The sequence below is a fragment of the Mauremys reevesii genome, linkage group 3 (genome assembly GCF_016161935.1).
Source record: "Mauremys reevesii isolate NIE-2019 linkage group 3, ASM1616193v1, whole genome shotgun sequence".
Classification (NCBI taxonomy): Eukaryota; Metazoa; Chordata; order Testudines; family Geoemydidae; genus Mauremys; species Mauremys reevesii.
In genome coordinates, this window is record NC_052625.1 from 143718800 (window position 1) to 143733723 (window position 14924).

General features: G+C 40.4%; 1 protein-coding gene across 11 annotated transcripts in view; it reads right to left on the minus strand.

The window, feature by feature from the left end:
- Positions 1-9247, minus strand: part of HTR1E (5-hydroxytryptamine receptor 1E) — a 90417-nt gene extending 81170 nt beyond the window's left edge. For 4 of the 11 annotated variants that reach the window (XR_005596452.1, XR_005596451.1, XM_039531455.1 and 1 more), the window contains exons 1-3: positions 9142-9247; positions 8058-8147; positions 1124-1194 (exon numbers count right to left, since the gene is read on the minus strand). The gene's annotated coding sequence lies outside the window, so the exon portion shown is untranslated. Of the gene's footprint in view, positions 1-1123; positions 1195-3004; positions 3223-8057; positions 8148-8616; positions 8813-9141 lie in introns of those variants that run through there. The other 7 variants (XM_039531458.1, XM_039531457.1, XR_005596454.1 and 4 more) reach the window with 5 other exon arrangements.
- Between the last annotated feature and the right edge of the window lie 5677 nt (positions 9248-14924).

The following is a 14924-nucleotide window of genomic DNA, read 5'->3' on the forward strand; positions in this document are numbered from 1 at the left end:
GGTCCCCCCACTACAGAAGGGATGTGGACAAATTGGAGAGGGTCCAGCAGAGGGCAACGAAAATGCTTAGGGGGCTGGGGCAGATGACTTACGAGGAGAGGCTGAGGGAACTGGGCTTGTTTAGTCTGCAGAAGAGAAGAGTGAGGGGGGATTTGATAGCAGCCTTCAACTAACTGAAGGGGGGTTCCAAAGAGGATGGAGCTCAGCTGTTCTCAATGGTGGCAGATGACAGAACAAGAAACAATGGTCTCAAGTTGCACTGGGGGAGGTCTAGGTTGGCTATGAGGAAACACTATTTCACTAGGAAGGTGGTGAAGCACTGGAATGGGTTACCTATGGAGATGGTGGAATCTCCATCCTTAGAGGTTTTTAAGGTCAGGCTTGACAAAGCCTTGGCTGGGATGAGTTAGTTGATGTTGGTCCTGCCTTGAGCAGGGAGTTGGACTAGATGACCTCCTGAGGTCTCTTCCAACCCTAATATTCTGATTCTCTGATTCTACAATTAAACCACTTATGTGTGCAATTGCATTTCCCTGCACTGCTAGGCAAATCATGGAGTGGGATGCCCACCTTCCCAATGTATTTCTGTGTAAGTTTTGGACTTGCACATGCACATTTTATGGCTAGATGGACAAAAGTAAAAGCCTGTTTTTGAAAATGTATCCCTCAGGGCCAGTTTATTTTTAAAAAACCTGAACTTCCAAATCTACCTGCAAACAATTGTGGATACGTTTATTTATAATTACAGTCAATGTCATCTCTCTGTCCTGATTGTATGCCTGTACTGGGTATGTTATTAGAGGTCTAAACTACTTCAATAGCATCTACAATTTGTGGGTGTAAACAATTTATAAAGCAAACCTCTGCTATATAACATTTTGCAGATGCCTTAGTAGAGAGAAGTTGAAATTTTTATTATCTTTTCAGAGGTAAAACAAAATAAAATACATATATATACGTATCATTTTTTTTTAAATCTAGTGTTTGTTTAGAACACGCCCCAGGCAAAGCCTTTACTCCTATTTTTAGTTTAAAAGGCTTTCTGCTGGATCTGTAGCCTATTGCTCTAGCTGCCCTGTTTGAACAATATTTTCACCGACTAAAAGGAGTTTCTTTGACTTACCACTCATGATCAGATCATGTAAACAATTCTAGTCTGCTCCCTCACTGAGTCAGTGCTTGCCAGCAAGAGCCCTGTCAGAGAAGGAGGGAAATTGTATGTCTATCTTAATGTGATGTCTCCAAAGTGTGGTTGGTACTCAGATCATTTAATAGCTATGGTTACAGGCAGAACAGCCATCTCTCTCCTCATTAGTATTAATGTGCTGGTTGGTTTTATTCTCCCAGTAAAATGACAGTCTGCATCAGGAGGGTCTAGCTGAGTGGGAGAAATATGTAAAGACTTCTATCAAACAGGAGGAAAAAAATCCCAAAACATTAGTTCAGATTGCTTTCCCTTAGTAAATGTGTGTGTTTGGCATCTACATTTCTGACGTGGCCTCAAGTGGTTTTATGCTATATGATCCCCTATGTTCTCCTGTTTAAAGTGCCTCTCCAGGTTTCCCCTTTGTTGTGACAGCATTTAATCTGTGCACCTGTGGTGCTAAACTCTAGTAATGGAAAATAATTTTAATTGGTTTGTTACAGTAGACAAATGTGTAGTAAAATGTAGAATCAGGCGTTGGTTGTATTCACTGTGTTCGTACGGTACGGGAGAGAACTCAGATTTTCTTTGCCCTTTGGATTCTGTGCAGACACCCTACATTTACAACTGATCTTAGGCTCTACACAGCATTTTGGAGCGTGTGGGAGCAAGCATTCCAGCCTAGGTTGACAGGGTCTGAAGCCAAGGGAGAGGGGTTGGCAGGTGTGCCTCAGGCTGCAACTCAGGCTCTGATGCCCAACTTCAAAGTGCTGTCTACAATAGCAGTTATTTTTAGAGTAGGACCCACTCGCCTGAGTGCGTTGACCCAGGCTGGGAGGCTTGTTGCCGCTTGCTCCAAATACCATGTGGACGTACCCAACAAAGTTGTTCCAATAAAATATATTACCAGACTCTCACCTTGTCTTTCTTACAATACTTGGCATAACAGGGCCTCAATCTCAGTTGTGGACTCTAACGGTAGAAAATACAAATTCATAACACGACAAGATTTTGAGTGTGGGTGGAAGAGCAAGGAGGTGACAGCTACCTGAGACATCTCTGCTCTTTTAGTCCCAGTTTTTATTTTTCACAATGAAGAGTACATAAACAGGCTAAAGATGCAAGAAAAACATGCACACCCAAGATAAAACAGACTGGAGCACAGCTGTGACAAGGTAAATGGCTAATGCAAAAGGGTTTTTTTATGCAAAAAGATCCTACAGTAGCAACCTACAACATTTTACTTTTTAAAAAGATGGGGATAAATTTGTTCAATGTAAAATTTTCTAAACTGTCAAATACATAAACAGACTAAGACAAAATGTCAAGTTCTCATTCAATGCAGATGGTTACTGAGAATTTATAAATGCATGATCAACTACAGTCTATTTATATGACAAATGCAGATAGATTTTTTAGCTGTAGTAATGCAAGTGATGCCACTGTAATTAGAATTTGTCAATAGGCATATTCAGATTTTAATCAAAATATTTCCCCCTGTATTTCCAATTTCTGGCTCCATTCAGTTTTGTATATAGTGGACCAGAAATTAATTATTTCAACTGGAGCTTAAAATTCCATCAATACACTGATAATCAAAGGACTTTTCTACAAACATTTAGTTTAACTATTCTGATATTATCAGTTTATTATGACCTAGTCCAGTTCTGGATTTAGAATGCATAAATGAATACTAATAAGTAGTACTAAACAACCAGTGCTTTGCAGGGGTTTGCTAAAATGGCAAGACATCTTGGAGGCTATAAGTCAATGATGTATTGAGGCGATTTAAAAATTCTGAATGTGAGAAGTGCTTTAGTTAGTGTACATTATTTATCTTCAATTTATTTTGTTGGTGCATGTTATATTATATATGAAGAGGGAGAAAACAAATTCTCTCTCTCTATCAGGACAATAGGACTAAGTTAAGGAATTAGCAGCTGCCAGACCTTATGTTGGTAGGTGTTGCCAAGCTGGAAAGGAAGAGATCTGGGCAGTGCTGTGAAGCAGGATGGCAACCTAAACACATGACCCAGGCTGCCTCCTTGATGTGGATAGTCGATCAGCTGAAGGGATATCTGAAGGCAAAGATAAAGACTGAGGATAAAAATTTCAAAAGCATCTGTGACCTAGAAGCCTGAGAAACATTTGAAAGTTGGACTTAGAAGCCTAAATCTAAAGTCAGTGGGACTGAGGGCTTGTCTACATGTGCTGCTGTAGTGCTTAAGTGAAGACGCATCTACACCAATGGGAGAGTGATATAGTTTATAGTGAAATAGGTCTGTAGTGTAGACCTGGCCTTAGGCTCTTAAAGGCTACATTTTTAAAGGTATTTAGATGTCCAGTGGAATTTTCAAAAGTGCCTGGGTGCCTAGCTCCCAAAGAGAGTTAGGCTCTTAGACCAGGTCTAAATTTACATTGGTAAAATGACGTCTCTAAGGAGTCCTGAGTAATGCAGTTATACTGAGCTAACGCCTGGTGTCAACGGCACTATGTCAACACAGCTGACTGCCTCTCATGGCAGTGGATTAACCATGCTGATGGGAGAAGCTCCCCTGTCTTCATTGAAGCGTTACAGCGGCGCAGCTGCAGCATTTTAAGTGTAGACCTGCCTGACATGTGACTTTCCAGAGTGCCTATCTGCATCTCTCGGTGCCTAAATACTTTAAAAATGTTGTCCCTGCTTGCTTAACTCACTTTTGAAAATGGAACTTAGTATCCCAAGCCCCTGAGGCACTTTTGAAAATGTTAGCATCTGGGGGCAACAGGAATGGAAAAATGAGAGCAAGCTGCATTAGTTCTGTGCCCCAGCCAAAGCGCATCTCTGTAGCTGTTGTGATTTGTTGCAGCACAGCAAAAGATTTAAAACCTGTAACCCTCACATATTTCAGAGTGACAACAACACTCATTTGAACCTGTTTAACCAGATGGGTTCCTAATCAGTGCAGGGAGTCGGTTAGTCTTTTGCATTGTTATTATTGCAAAATATTGTTTGGTGGCCGAATCTGCCTAAAATGAATAGTTTCATTTAACGGAAAGGAAATAATCATGAGCATCACACTAACATAGAAATGATTAAAAATCAGGGAGATAAATCTTTAATACTCCCTTCTGCACAGGGCTTAAGCCTGCAGAGTGGAGTAAACTGTATAACTGCAAGGTAGAAAATAATAAGCATGGTAGAAAATGCCAGTCCTGCATTAAAGAATTCGTAGATACCAAGTTACTCTTGCTGCACTGGGGGCTTGAATCCAAAGAAGGGCACACAGATAGCCCTTGATTAGCCCGATGATTATAGTTAAACCCATGTCTCCAGACATGCCCAGTCTACATCTTACTTGAGTCCGGTCATAACCTTTGCTTACACCTGAGTTAGAGTGAAAGAGTCTTGGACTCAGTGCTGCTCACTGTACAGTGATTTGCAGGATCAAAGACATCATTCAAACTTTAAAGTTGTTTTCTTTCATATTTCCACTCACTGCTTCCTTTCCCTGATGCTGCCTTCCCCTGTTTTATTTCTCTTTTCACTGTTTGTCTTCTTTTAAATTTGGTTTTAGCTTGTTGAGTAACAGGAGATTAGACACTAACTGAGAAGCTAGAGAAAACAGCCTCTATTGTCACTCATCCTCATCTTGGATCCCTCTATCAGGTTTTAGGCCACAGCATGGTACAGAGACAGTCCTTTCTACTCTAGTGGATGACGTCCTTTTTTCCATAGACATGGAATGTGTATTCATCCTCCTCCTGCTGGGCCTCTCTGTGGCACTTGGTGCCAGATGCAGAGGGGGGGTGACAATAATTGACAATTCTTGAATAGAGGGGAGGGGAATTTCTCTGAACTTCGAACTGAGTCACATTTCATCCTGGAGGAAGAGGAAAAGACATTGAGGAATAGGGGAAAGGGAAGCAAAGATTGGGGTCAGTTTTCTTTTTACTCTGTTTGGTTCATCCCAGTGATTCTCTTGATATTTGTAAATCTGCCAGCTTCTCATGTTTTCCTATCTAAGAACAGAGAAGGTCAACAAAGATGATTAGGGGTATGGAACGTCTTCCATATGAGGAGAGATTAAAAAGACTGGGACTTTTCAGCTTGGAAAAGAGATGACTAGGGAGGATATGACTGAGGTCTATAAAATTGTTAATGGTGTGGAGAAAGTGAATAAGGAAATGTTATTTACCCCCTCCCATAACACAACAAAGGGTCACCAGATGAAATTCATAGGCAGGAGGTTTAAAACAAACAAAAGGAAGTACTATTCACACAATGCACAGTCAACCTGTGGAACTCATTGCCAGAGGATGTTGTGAAGGCCAAAACAATAATGAGGTTCAAAAAGCTTATGGATGATAGGTCCTGCAATGGCTATTAACCAACATGGTCAGGGATGCAGCCCCCTGCTCTGGCTGTCCCTAGCCTCTGGCTGCCAGAAGTTGGGAGTGGAGGACAGGAGTGAATCATTTGATGATTGCCTATTCTGTTTATTCCCTTTGAAGCACCTGGTATTGGCATTGTTGGAAGACAGGATACTGGACAGATGGACCATTAGCCTGACCCCATGTGGCTGTTCTTATGTTCTTCTATGTAGCTTCTAAAGCTAATAAAAAATTTCTGATGAAACAATTTGCTGTCAGAAAATAGTTTAGTCTAAATCTAAGTGTTCGGGGGCATGTGCTGATTTTTGATAAACTATGATGTTTTGTTTTGACTACTTTCATTTTGACATATTAAAATTAATATTTTAACATAATATATGTATACATATATTCTAGCATGCTTTATTATATTCAATGTATTTTATATTGTTTTGATATTATTGAAACGGTGGTTTTTTTGCCTTATCAGCATGAAACATTTCTGGAATCATGAATCAAAATTTTTCAGAATCTTTCATTCTATGGGAATTTTTGAAATTTTCTTTTGGTTCAGAATAAAACATAACTGAAAATGTCAGAATTTGCCATGGAATGGAATTTCCACATTTAACCCATTTATTATACTTATTCTTGGTAAGTTTCAGAAAATGGCAGGTTTGAGTAACTTATACTGAAGATGAATATTACTAAGGGGGAAAAAATCCAAATAATTCATCTTCTCTAAGTATTGTATCAGCTTTGGCTACCACTATCTAGAGTGACCAGACAGCAAGTGTGAAAAATCGGAATGGGGGTGGGGGGTAATAAGAGCCCATGTAAAAAAAAAAAAAGCCCCAAATATTGGGACTATCCCTATAAAATCAGGACGTCTGGTCACCCTACCACGATCAGTCTTTCTCTCTGTTAGATTTAACATTCTGGCAGGGGGTTTTGAATTTTCATGCTACTAAATAACATAGGGTGATCAGATGTCCCGATTTTATAGGGAGAGTCCAGATATTTGGGGCTTTTTCTTACGCAAGTGCATATTACCCCCCCACACCCTCTGTCCCAGTTTTTCACACTTGTTATCTTAAGGTGACCAGATAGCATATCTCCTACCATTGCTAATACTGAAATCAAAATGAAGGTAAAACATCACTTGCTTTCTGTAACCCACTTACGTGTGCATTTCTAGCTATTCTGAAAAGGAGTAAGTCTTTTTTGTATTACTTTCTCTAAATAAGTAGCCCTTAAAGATTCCTGTAAGGCTTAAGTGGAAAATAGCTGCAGGGAATCATTAAATGCAAACATTATAGCAAAAATTTAATTTCAGATACTTCTGAACTACTTGGTGTAGCAGTACAGTAGGTAATAACCCTTTGATCTTGTAAAATGAAGTCAATGGGAGATTTGACATTGATTGTAATGGGCACAGGATCAGACCCTAAAGAGAACCAGGACGAGGAGTCAGAGAGGTGAGGATGACTGTCTGTGGAGTGGAAGATTTTCCAGAAATATCTGTCATGCACCAGGAAAGTGTATTGAAAACTTTCTCTATTACAACAGACACCAATATGTCTTTAAAAACTAACTAAAAGTGCCCAGCACAATACAAGTTTTATCTAAACTTCTCCTCCCCCAGCCACACACATTAGGAATGGGTTTAAAACAGTCTTTCTGACAAATAGCAATGTGCTTTTCTATTCCCATTAAATGTTCCTCACACGTTAGGGTTCCTGTCATATCTTCCTTCCCTCTTGAAAGCTGGTTGTCATCGACCAGGTCAAGCTCCCCTTGCTGGACATTCACAAGGTTGCTATATTTGGATCCAACACTGGATCCTGTGTGCTTCTTAGCCGATTGAGTCTGAGCAGTGTCCAGGCAGTGTCTCTGTCTGCTCAGGCTCACTCTCTTGTCTGATACCCTTTGTCAGAAGTGGGGCCTCATGGTCCAGCTGCCCTAGGCCCAAGACTAGTAGTGGAACCTCCTTGTCTGCCTCAACTCTCTCCCGTAGCTTAAGCACACTGGTGTATTGAAAACTATTACAATTGCAAGCTATTACTTTAAAGGGAAGGGGTTTCCTGGTCCTGCTTGCAGGCTACGGGGCTCTGTAGGGAAACATGCAATCTGGGCCTTGAGCAGTCAGTCTGAAAAAAGCCAGCCTAGAATAAGGTGAGGTGAATTGTATGTCTCTACCTTAGGGAGCAGCCTGCTTTGTCTCTCCCTTTTTTGGTTCTTGTGTGTTAAGGTTTTGGATTTTAAGAAATGTAGTGTTACGTTGTACCTTTCTAGAAAGAATATCTTGGGTTTTTATTTAAATTCTGTTTATATGCTCTGGACATACCAATTCCCTTTCCCAGTGCTCTTCCCTCATGGGTACTCCAGTTTGCAGTTTAACTATTGGTCATGTGGCAGATACAGCAAGGAACTCTGAGACTTTGCAAAGTAACTTCCTAAATGTACCCACACTTCATTCATAGAGAGAACCCTAGAGAGTCAGAGATCCATACAAAACCACCACAACCAGCACAAAACCCCTTCCATCTAGTCTCCTTACCTCTCTGAGAGCACATTGAGTTTTTGGTCAGTACTTTCAGGGTCTCCAAAATCTTCTCCTGCTCAGCCTTTAGGTTCATTCATTCTGCCCCTGCAACAAGTTCACCGTAACTTGTTCAGGTCCAGTGGTAAAAAGATTCTTATTTAAGAAAGTGTGTGTCATTTATCAGAAGCTTCTACCAACTCTTTGTTCTCCTTTTCTGCTGGGGAATTCCATTACTCTAAACACATCCCCTCCCTGCAGACAACCTGGGTTAACCAGTTTCCTTCAGCTTGGCCAGTCTCTTTAGCAGATTCATTGTCTTGCAGGGCAAAGACATGTTAACTGCTTCTCTGATTGTCCTGTAGCTGCTTCTAGACAGGGTGTAATATACATGACATGGCCTTTGTGAGCAAATGTCTGAGTTAATACACAGTGTTTGATTGTATGAACTCTATGTACAACCCTATCGGATTTCATAAGTTGCACATAGACAGATTCCCCAACCATCACACTTTAAAAATAAAAAAAAGCTGTGGAAACTACAAAATAATTGTTAAAAATATAAAAATTGACTTACTGAATGCAAAAACTCTCAATACTACATGAAGCCTGAGAAATAAAACATGCAGGAAAGAAAACACCAGGAGTAAGTGCGAAAAACTTGCATTCATTTTGTGAACATGGGCAGTTTTAAGCAGTTAAGAGTGCCTCAAAGCTAATGCAGTTCAGGGGTCTCCCAGGGTCTGAAATGTTTAACTGATGCGTTGATGTGCAGCTGGCCCTCTGCACAGGGCAGTTGAGTTTCACCCACCCAAGAATGTTCTGTTCTATGTATTCATAACTTAAAAAATGCTAAACATGTTTTCCTCACACTTGGGATGTGTTTGCTTCCTCCGTGAGGAGTGTAAAACAAGATATACTAGAAGGTTTCTAGCTTTAGCCATATTTTTGAGTAGTGTGTGCAACATTTCAACCAGACAGTATTGAATAAATATCTTTCATATACATCACTCAAAAATGGCTGACCTTATCTTCAAATAAAAGAAAAATAATTAAACTGTAATGAATTTGCTGAGCAGTCCCAGTTTGGGTTATAGCTCACCAGGAAGGGAAGTTGCCATAGCAATTGGAAGGGCAATGCCTGAGGAGTGGGTCAGGAAGGAAAAGGTAGTATCTGGAGACCTTGGAGTAGTGTGGCAGTTGGAGGCAGTTGGTGGAGTGTTATATATGACTCTCTAGGTGCTAGAGCCAGGATTGAGAAGCACCTACATCATTTGCCTGAGTTGATACACAAACCTTACTACAAGAGTTGGCTGGTGAATTTGGATTTGGTCTTCAAAACTTTTCATGGGGAAAAATCCCCCTCTGAAAATTTTCCATCAGTAAATTCCAGTTTTCCCACTAGCGTTTTTTTTTGTTTTAGTGGAAGACTGTTTTCCCCTACCACCTCTTAGGGCACATCTACGCTGGCAAAGTAGCAGCGTTGGCAGTTACAGCGCCTTGTGAGGTATCATTTGAAAACTCATAATGTGCTGATCATTGTCCTAGTAAAATGTGTGGCAACATTGTATATAAAGTTATAACATTCCACTGTATGGTGTTACTAAAACATGTTCCAAGTCTGAGGAGCGGCCAAAGCAGTTCCTCAGAGACAAAGGACAAGCTGATACCTCAGCCAGGTGTAAACAAGGTCAAATGGGCTATCACTTGCTAAGTAGCTATTCATTGGCAGGAAAAGAGACACGAGCAAAAAAATCTACATCTTAGCAAAGAAACAGCATGGAGTTCCCATCCACAAAGTCTGGCTTTCACCATGTTCCCAGGCTGCAGATACTTCTCAAGGGAGGGAGAGGACTATAAAAAGGAGGGGCAGAGACCCCAAGGATCCCTCCCTTTTTCTCTGCCCACAGCATTCACAGCATCTGAAGAACAAAACAAGCATTCTTTCCCCATTTGTGTGTGTCTTGTTTTGTCTTCTAGGAAACAGAATCAGACTTTAACAACACCTCCAGCCCATCTCAACTAATTTTTTCTCTCCTTTCCCAAAAAGGACTGCAAATGACCATCTTTGATACCATCTACAAGACTGTCAAATGGAGGTTGCTTTTAAAATCTTTCTCCAGCTAGAGTAAGAGGGAACATGGAGTGTTATTAAAATTTACTTAATACACTTCAAATGCTTTAAACATTTTACCCTTCTTTTCTGTATCTTTAAGTTCAAGCCATGGTACTAAGCAGGCTGAGGTCTCTGCATACCAAAACTCCAGACCTTGCTTAAAACTGTTTAATATTGGACAGTGACAGGGTCATGTTAGGTGTGATATTGACTCTTGACTCTCTGTGCATGTGTATTCCATCTAAATACAGCCTCTTACATTTTCAAGTAGTTTGATAAAGTGGCTAATTTGCAACCTCTGCCATTCTGTATAGATTTTGCTTAAGTCACTATTACCTGGGTTTATTTGTACTAAAAAGTCTTGCTAGTGACTCCCGCCATGCGAAAAACCCAGCATTGTTGTCATTATAAAACAAGAAAAGACATCCCATCAAATTATCAACCAGAAAATCAGATCTTATTCTCTCACAAGTGATCCTGGTACACATTTTATTTTCTGTTGTACGGTCTGTTTAATAAAGGGGCTATCGTACGGATCATAAACTCTTTCGAGGAGAGGATCTCTTTTAATTATGTGAGTGCACAATGTCTGGCACAATAGGACACTCATTCCGATTGGGGCCACTAAGCACTACAACAATAAAAGCTTAGTTGTACACATAGCACAGTTAGGATAGTACATGTATTTTTATGGGCAAGAAGTCACTAACTAACGTGTAGTTAAAGCTTTATCCTGGTTTTTTTGGGGACATCTGATATTGTGGGTTATTTACAGTTTGTGCTTCTATTTTCAACTAGATGAGTCCTTTTAAAGGCCTTTCATTAAAATCTTTCTATTTATTTTTCCTATATAATTGCATCTTACTACATGAGTAAACTGTATTCTTTCAAAAATTAGCTCTTTTGCTTTTCTCCAGAAGCTACTACATCAGATACATACATGAAAGACGGCCTTTACCTCACTGTCCACCATTTAGACCTACCCACAGCCAGTTCTAACAGTCTCTATTAATCGTCCTCACCATGTCACATTATTAGAAAGTCAGAGTAAATCAGCATAGCATTGCAAAACACTAAGGGAATAAATAGTTATCTCTTTTTTTGGGTGCATATTTGTAAAATATTTTTCTTTCATGAGCTAAACCTATTTTCCAAGCATAAATACTTTTCATTTGGCTTACTCTTGCATTTACCGAACTATTAAATCCATCCATTCATTTCAGTCAGGGTCTGTCTAAAAAGATTTGCCAACTTTCTTTATTTTGTACCCTCACATTAAAAATGATGTGTTATGTTTGAAAACTGTTTGGTGGGTGACAAATCTCTGTAACTGCCCATTTATTCTCAAAACAATATTATTTTAGTTATAGTAATATCATTATTTCTTTTGCCCTTGTTTATAATACAGCTCCAAAGTCCTTAAAACAACATTTCATGTAGTTTTTACACTAGCTTTCAGTAAAGTTAACTTCCATCACTTTTTTTTTTCAGTCTCCTTTCGTCTGTTTATATCGAGAACCTGGCACTGAAAGGCTACATCTGACAAAATAATGTGAGAAGCAGATTTCCCCCCGCCCCCTGCATGTTATTGTTATAGCTAGAGTGGTAGGGCTGCTAGAGAGTGAAGTAATTAATTTTACCTCGTGTTCCCCAACTGCACTAAGGACTTGACTGTGCATGGTTCTAAGCACTCCCATTGAAGTCCCCTCAGCACCTCAGAGGAGAGCAGGACTGAGACAACAAAGAGCAAAAGTGTTAAGAAGGGCTTAACAATACTTTAGTTTAGCACGGTGGGTCTTTGAAACCCTAATATTTCACAGAAAGCTGCAGAGACCGAGTTGCAAAGGAGCTGGCTGCAAAGCCTCCTGCTAGAAAAGAACGCCACGTCAGTTTTACAATTACTATAATTTTCTAAAATAGCAAGAGAACGGGCAAAGGCTATAGGAAAATCAAACTGTTTAGAAGTATGGTCCCTTGAGGTCCAATTATTGAAATCTTTGAGCAAAATTTCAGTAGCCGACATCATACAATCTCTGGCTTCAATAATGTTTTAAAGAAATTCTACTAAGAAATCTGTCAGAATCGGGTTGAAGTGTTGGGACCCGACCAGTTCAGAGAGAGCATTTGAGCCTTTACAGAAAACATGTTTGCTATTTAAAGAATATTTAAAATAATGTGTATATAGTGCTGTAAATTTACATTGCATTTTACACAAAGATTGCAATCTAAATATGATAATCATAAAACAGGACAACACCTAGGATAAGGGAGGATGTAGGGATTACTGAAGGAGAGAGAAGGGGTTAGACAGATGAGAACAGGGCGAGTGCTCCAATCATAGGGGCAGCATAATAAATCAAATCCAAAGAGAAAAAAGGAGCAGTTAATTGAGAGGATTGGAAATATTTTAGGGAGTTGGAAAGGCCTGGGGAAATGTGAGCAGATAATTGGGGAGAGGGGAGGCAAGATTACATGGGGCAATGCAGAGTGTGATTTTGATACGTAGAGACATAGCCAAAATACCCAAGGAGGGAATCTTCTTTCATATGGTAACTTGAAAAGCAACATTAAAAGCTGACATCCAAGTTTGTCATCCACTCTAAGGCTCTGGAGACATGGAATGAATCAAGCCTGTCCCTCTGGAGAAGGATCGTTGAGGCCAGTGATTGACTGGAAGTTCCTTGGTTTGAATGTCTTTTCTACATTTACATAGAATCATAGACAATTAGGGTTAGAAGAGACCTCAGGAGGTCATCTAGTCCAACCCCCTGCTCAAAGCAGGACCAATTCCCAACTAAATCATCCCAGCCAGGGCTTTGTCAAGCCTGACCTTAAAAACCTCTAAGGAAGGAGATTCCACCACCTCTCTAGGTAACCCATTCCAGTGCTTCACCACTCTCTGAGTGAAAAAGTTTTTCCTAATATCCAACCTAAACCTCCCCCACTGCAACTTGAGACCATTACTCCTTGTTCTGTCATCAGGTACCACTGAGAACATGTCAGGCTGTCCTTTGTTTTCCATCTGTGTAGTATTTAATCACAATACCCATGTGAGGTTCTGATGTGGCTTGCTGTGATCCATATCTTATGTGGCCTGGTGAAGTCAGGTGGTTGGTCCATAGGATCTGTGATCAGGTCTTGATGCTTGACCCTGCTGTTTCCCCAGAGTCTCTACTGCGTATCTTTTGGTGATGGTCTCAAAGGGATGATGTGATCAGTATGGTGGGAGGGAAAGAAAACTTTAATCACTGTGTTGAGGACAAACTCAAGGAGGGAGATGTGAGAGGCAAAAATGCTAGACAGGAGAAAGTTGCAGGAATCAGCATAGGAATTGCCATTAGAGTTGAGCAAATAATTATTACTTTTTTTTTTAAATTCAGAGGCTGAACTGAAAACTCCTCCCTGCAAAAAAAAAAAAGTTCAGTTAGTTTTGAACCAAAACTGATTTTTTTTCTTAATCTGGATGAACATCATTTTGAAATGATTTCTTCTAAATAGAAATGTCAATTTGAAAATCATTAAATGAAAGTGACATTTTTGAATATTTTTGTTTGTTTTTAACCAAAACTAACTGAAAAAACAGTGTAGAAAAACACAGTGCAAATATTTTTAAAAGGCAATGCAATACAAACTCTTAACATAAATTAACAGAATGGAACTTTAAAATTGGAAGGGCAGCAAACTCTTCTGTCCATGTCCGTGCAAAAATGTAGTCTGTGTGGGCTACACATACATGCATCTGTGAGAACCATAGCTGGTGTATGTGAAGCTGTGGATTTCTTTGCTGTCCCCTGTGTGGTGTGGAAGGGGGTAAGGATGCAGCCCATGATGCCATGTGGAATATTGTGGTGATGTGCATGTAGAGAGCAGCTACCATGGAGTTCTCCAGGGACTGCAAAGGGCAGTGAATCCAGAATTGTTAGACATGTAGGTCAACCAGGAGCTGCAGCATTTGTTTGCTGCCTGACAAGCCCTGTTAGGTCCTGGTACATCTCCCTCTCCTTTCTGCTATCTGCTCTTTGGCCTTCCAGGCCCATTATTGTTGGTCTGATGGTACATTGGCTTGCAGGATTTCACTCAGTATGTCCTCCCTAGTCCTCTTCTTTCCCCTCCTCATCTGGGTCCAGGTGTTGTGAGGGTGTGGAAGGGGTGCCCCTCAAGGCCACAACAACCGCAGGTGCTGATAGAATCAGACAGATGTTTATTGGATTTACTGCAGTGACCCACACCTTGGGCAGGATGTGCCTACTGTGAGGAGAGGCAGAGGCAAACCAACATATTGGAGAGAACCTTAAATTTTAAACTTTATAAAGGAAAAACCTAGAAATTTAGCAGAATGATAAAATAAATAGTAGAATATAATATACAGTAACATGAAATACTTAGGGAAATAATAAACTGTCAGCTCTTCCTCTCCATGGCTGCAAAGTCCAGCTTCACCCCAGTTGTCCTGCTTTCCAAGGCTCTTTCAGTTCGATGCTACGATGACAGAACCTCTTTCCAACAGGTTTGCCCGCAAATGACAGCTCCTCACCCGGAGACCCACAGCTGTTCTCCAGGTGTCCAAATTGTATCCCCTCTGTCAGTATTCCAGTGGTCAACCTCACTGGTCAGACATGCTGTGCCCCTCACGGCCAGGTTCCTTGCACACGGCTTGTCCAGGTCCAGCTTCCTCAGCAAATCCCCTTTTCACCTCAGCTCATTCTCTTTTCACCTCCTTCTTTTCTAACTACCTTTCAACTGTCACTTCAGGAGAACTGAGTCCCCTC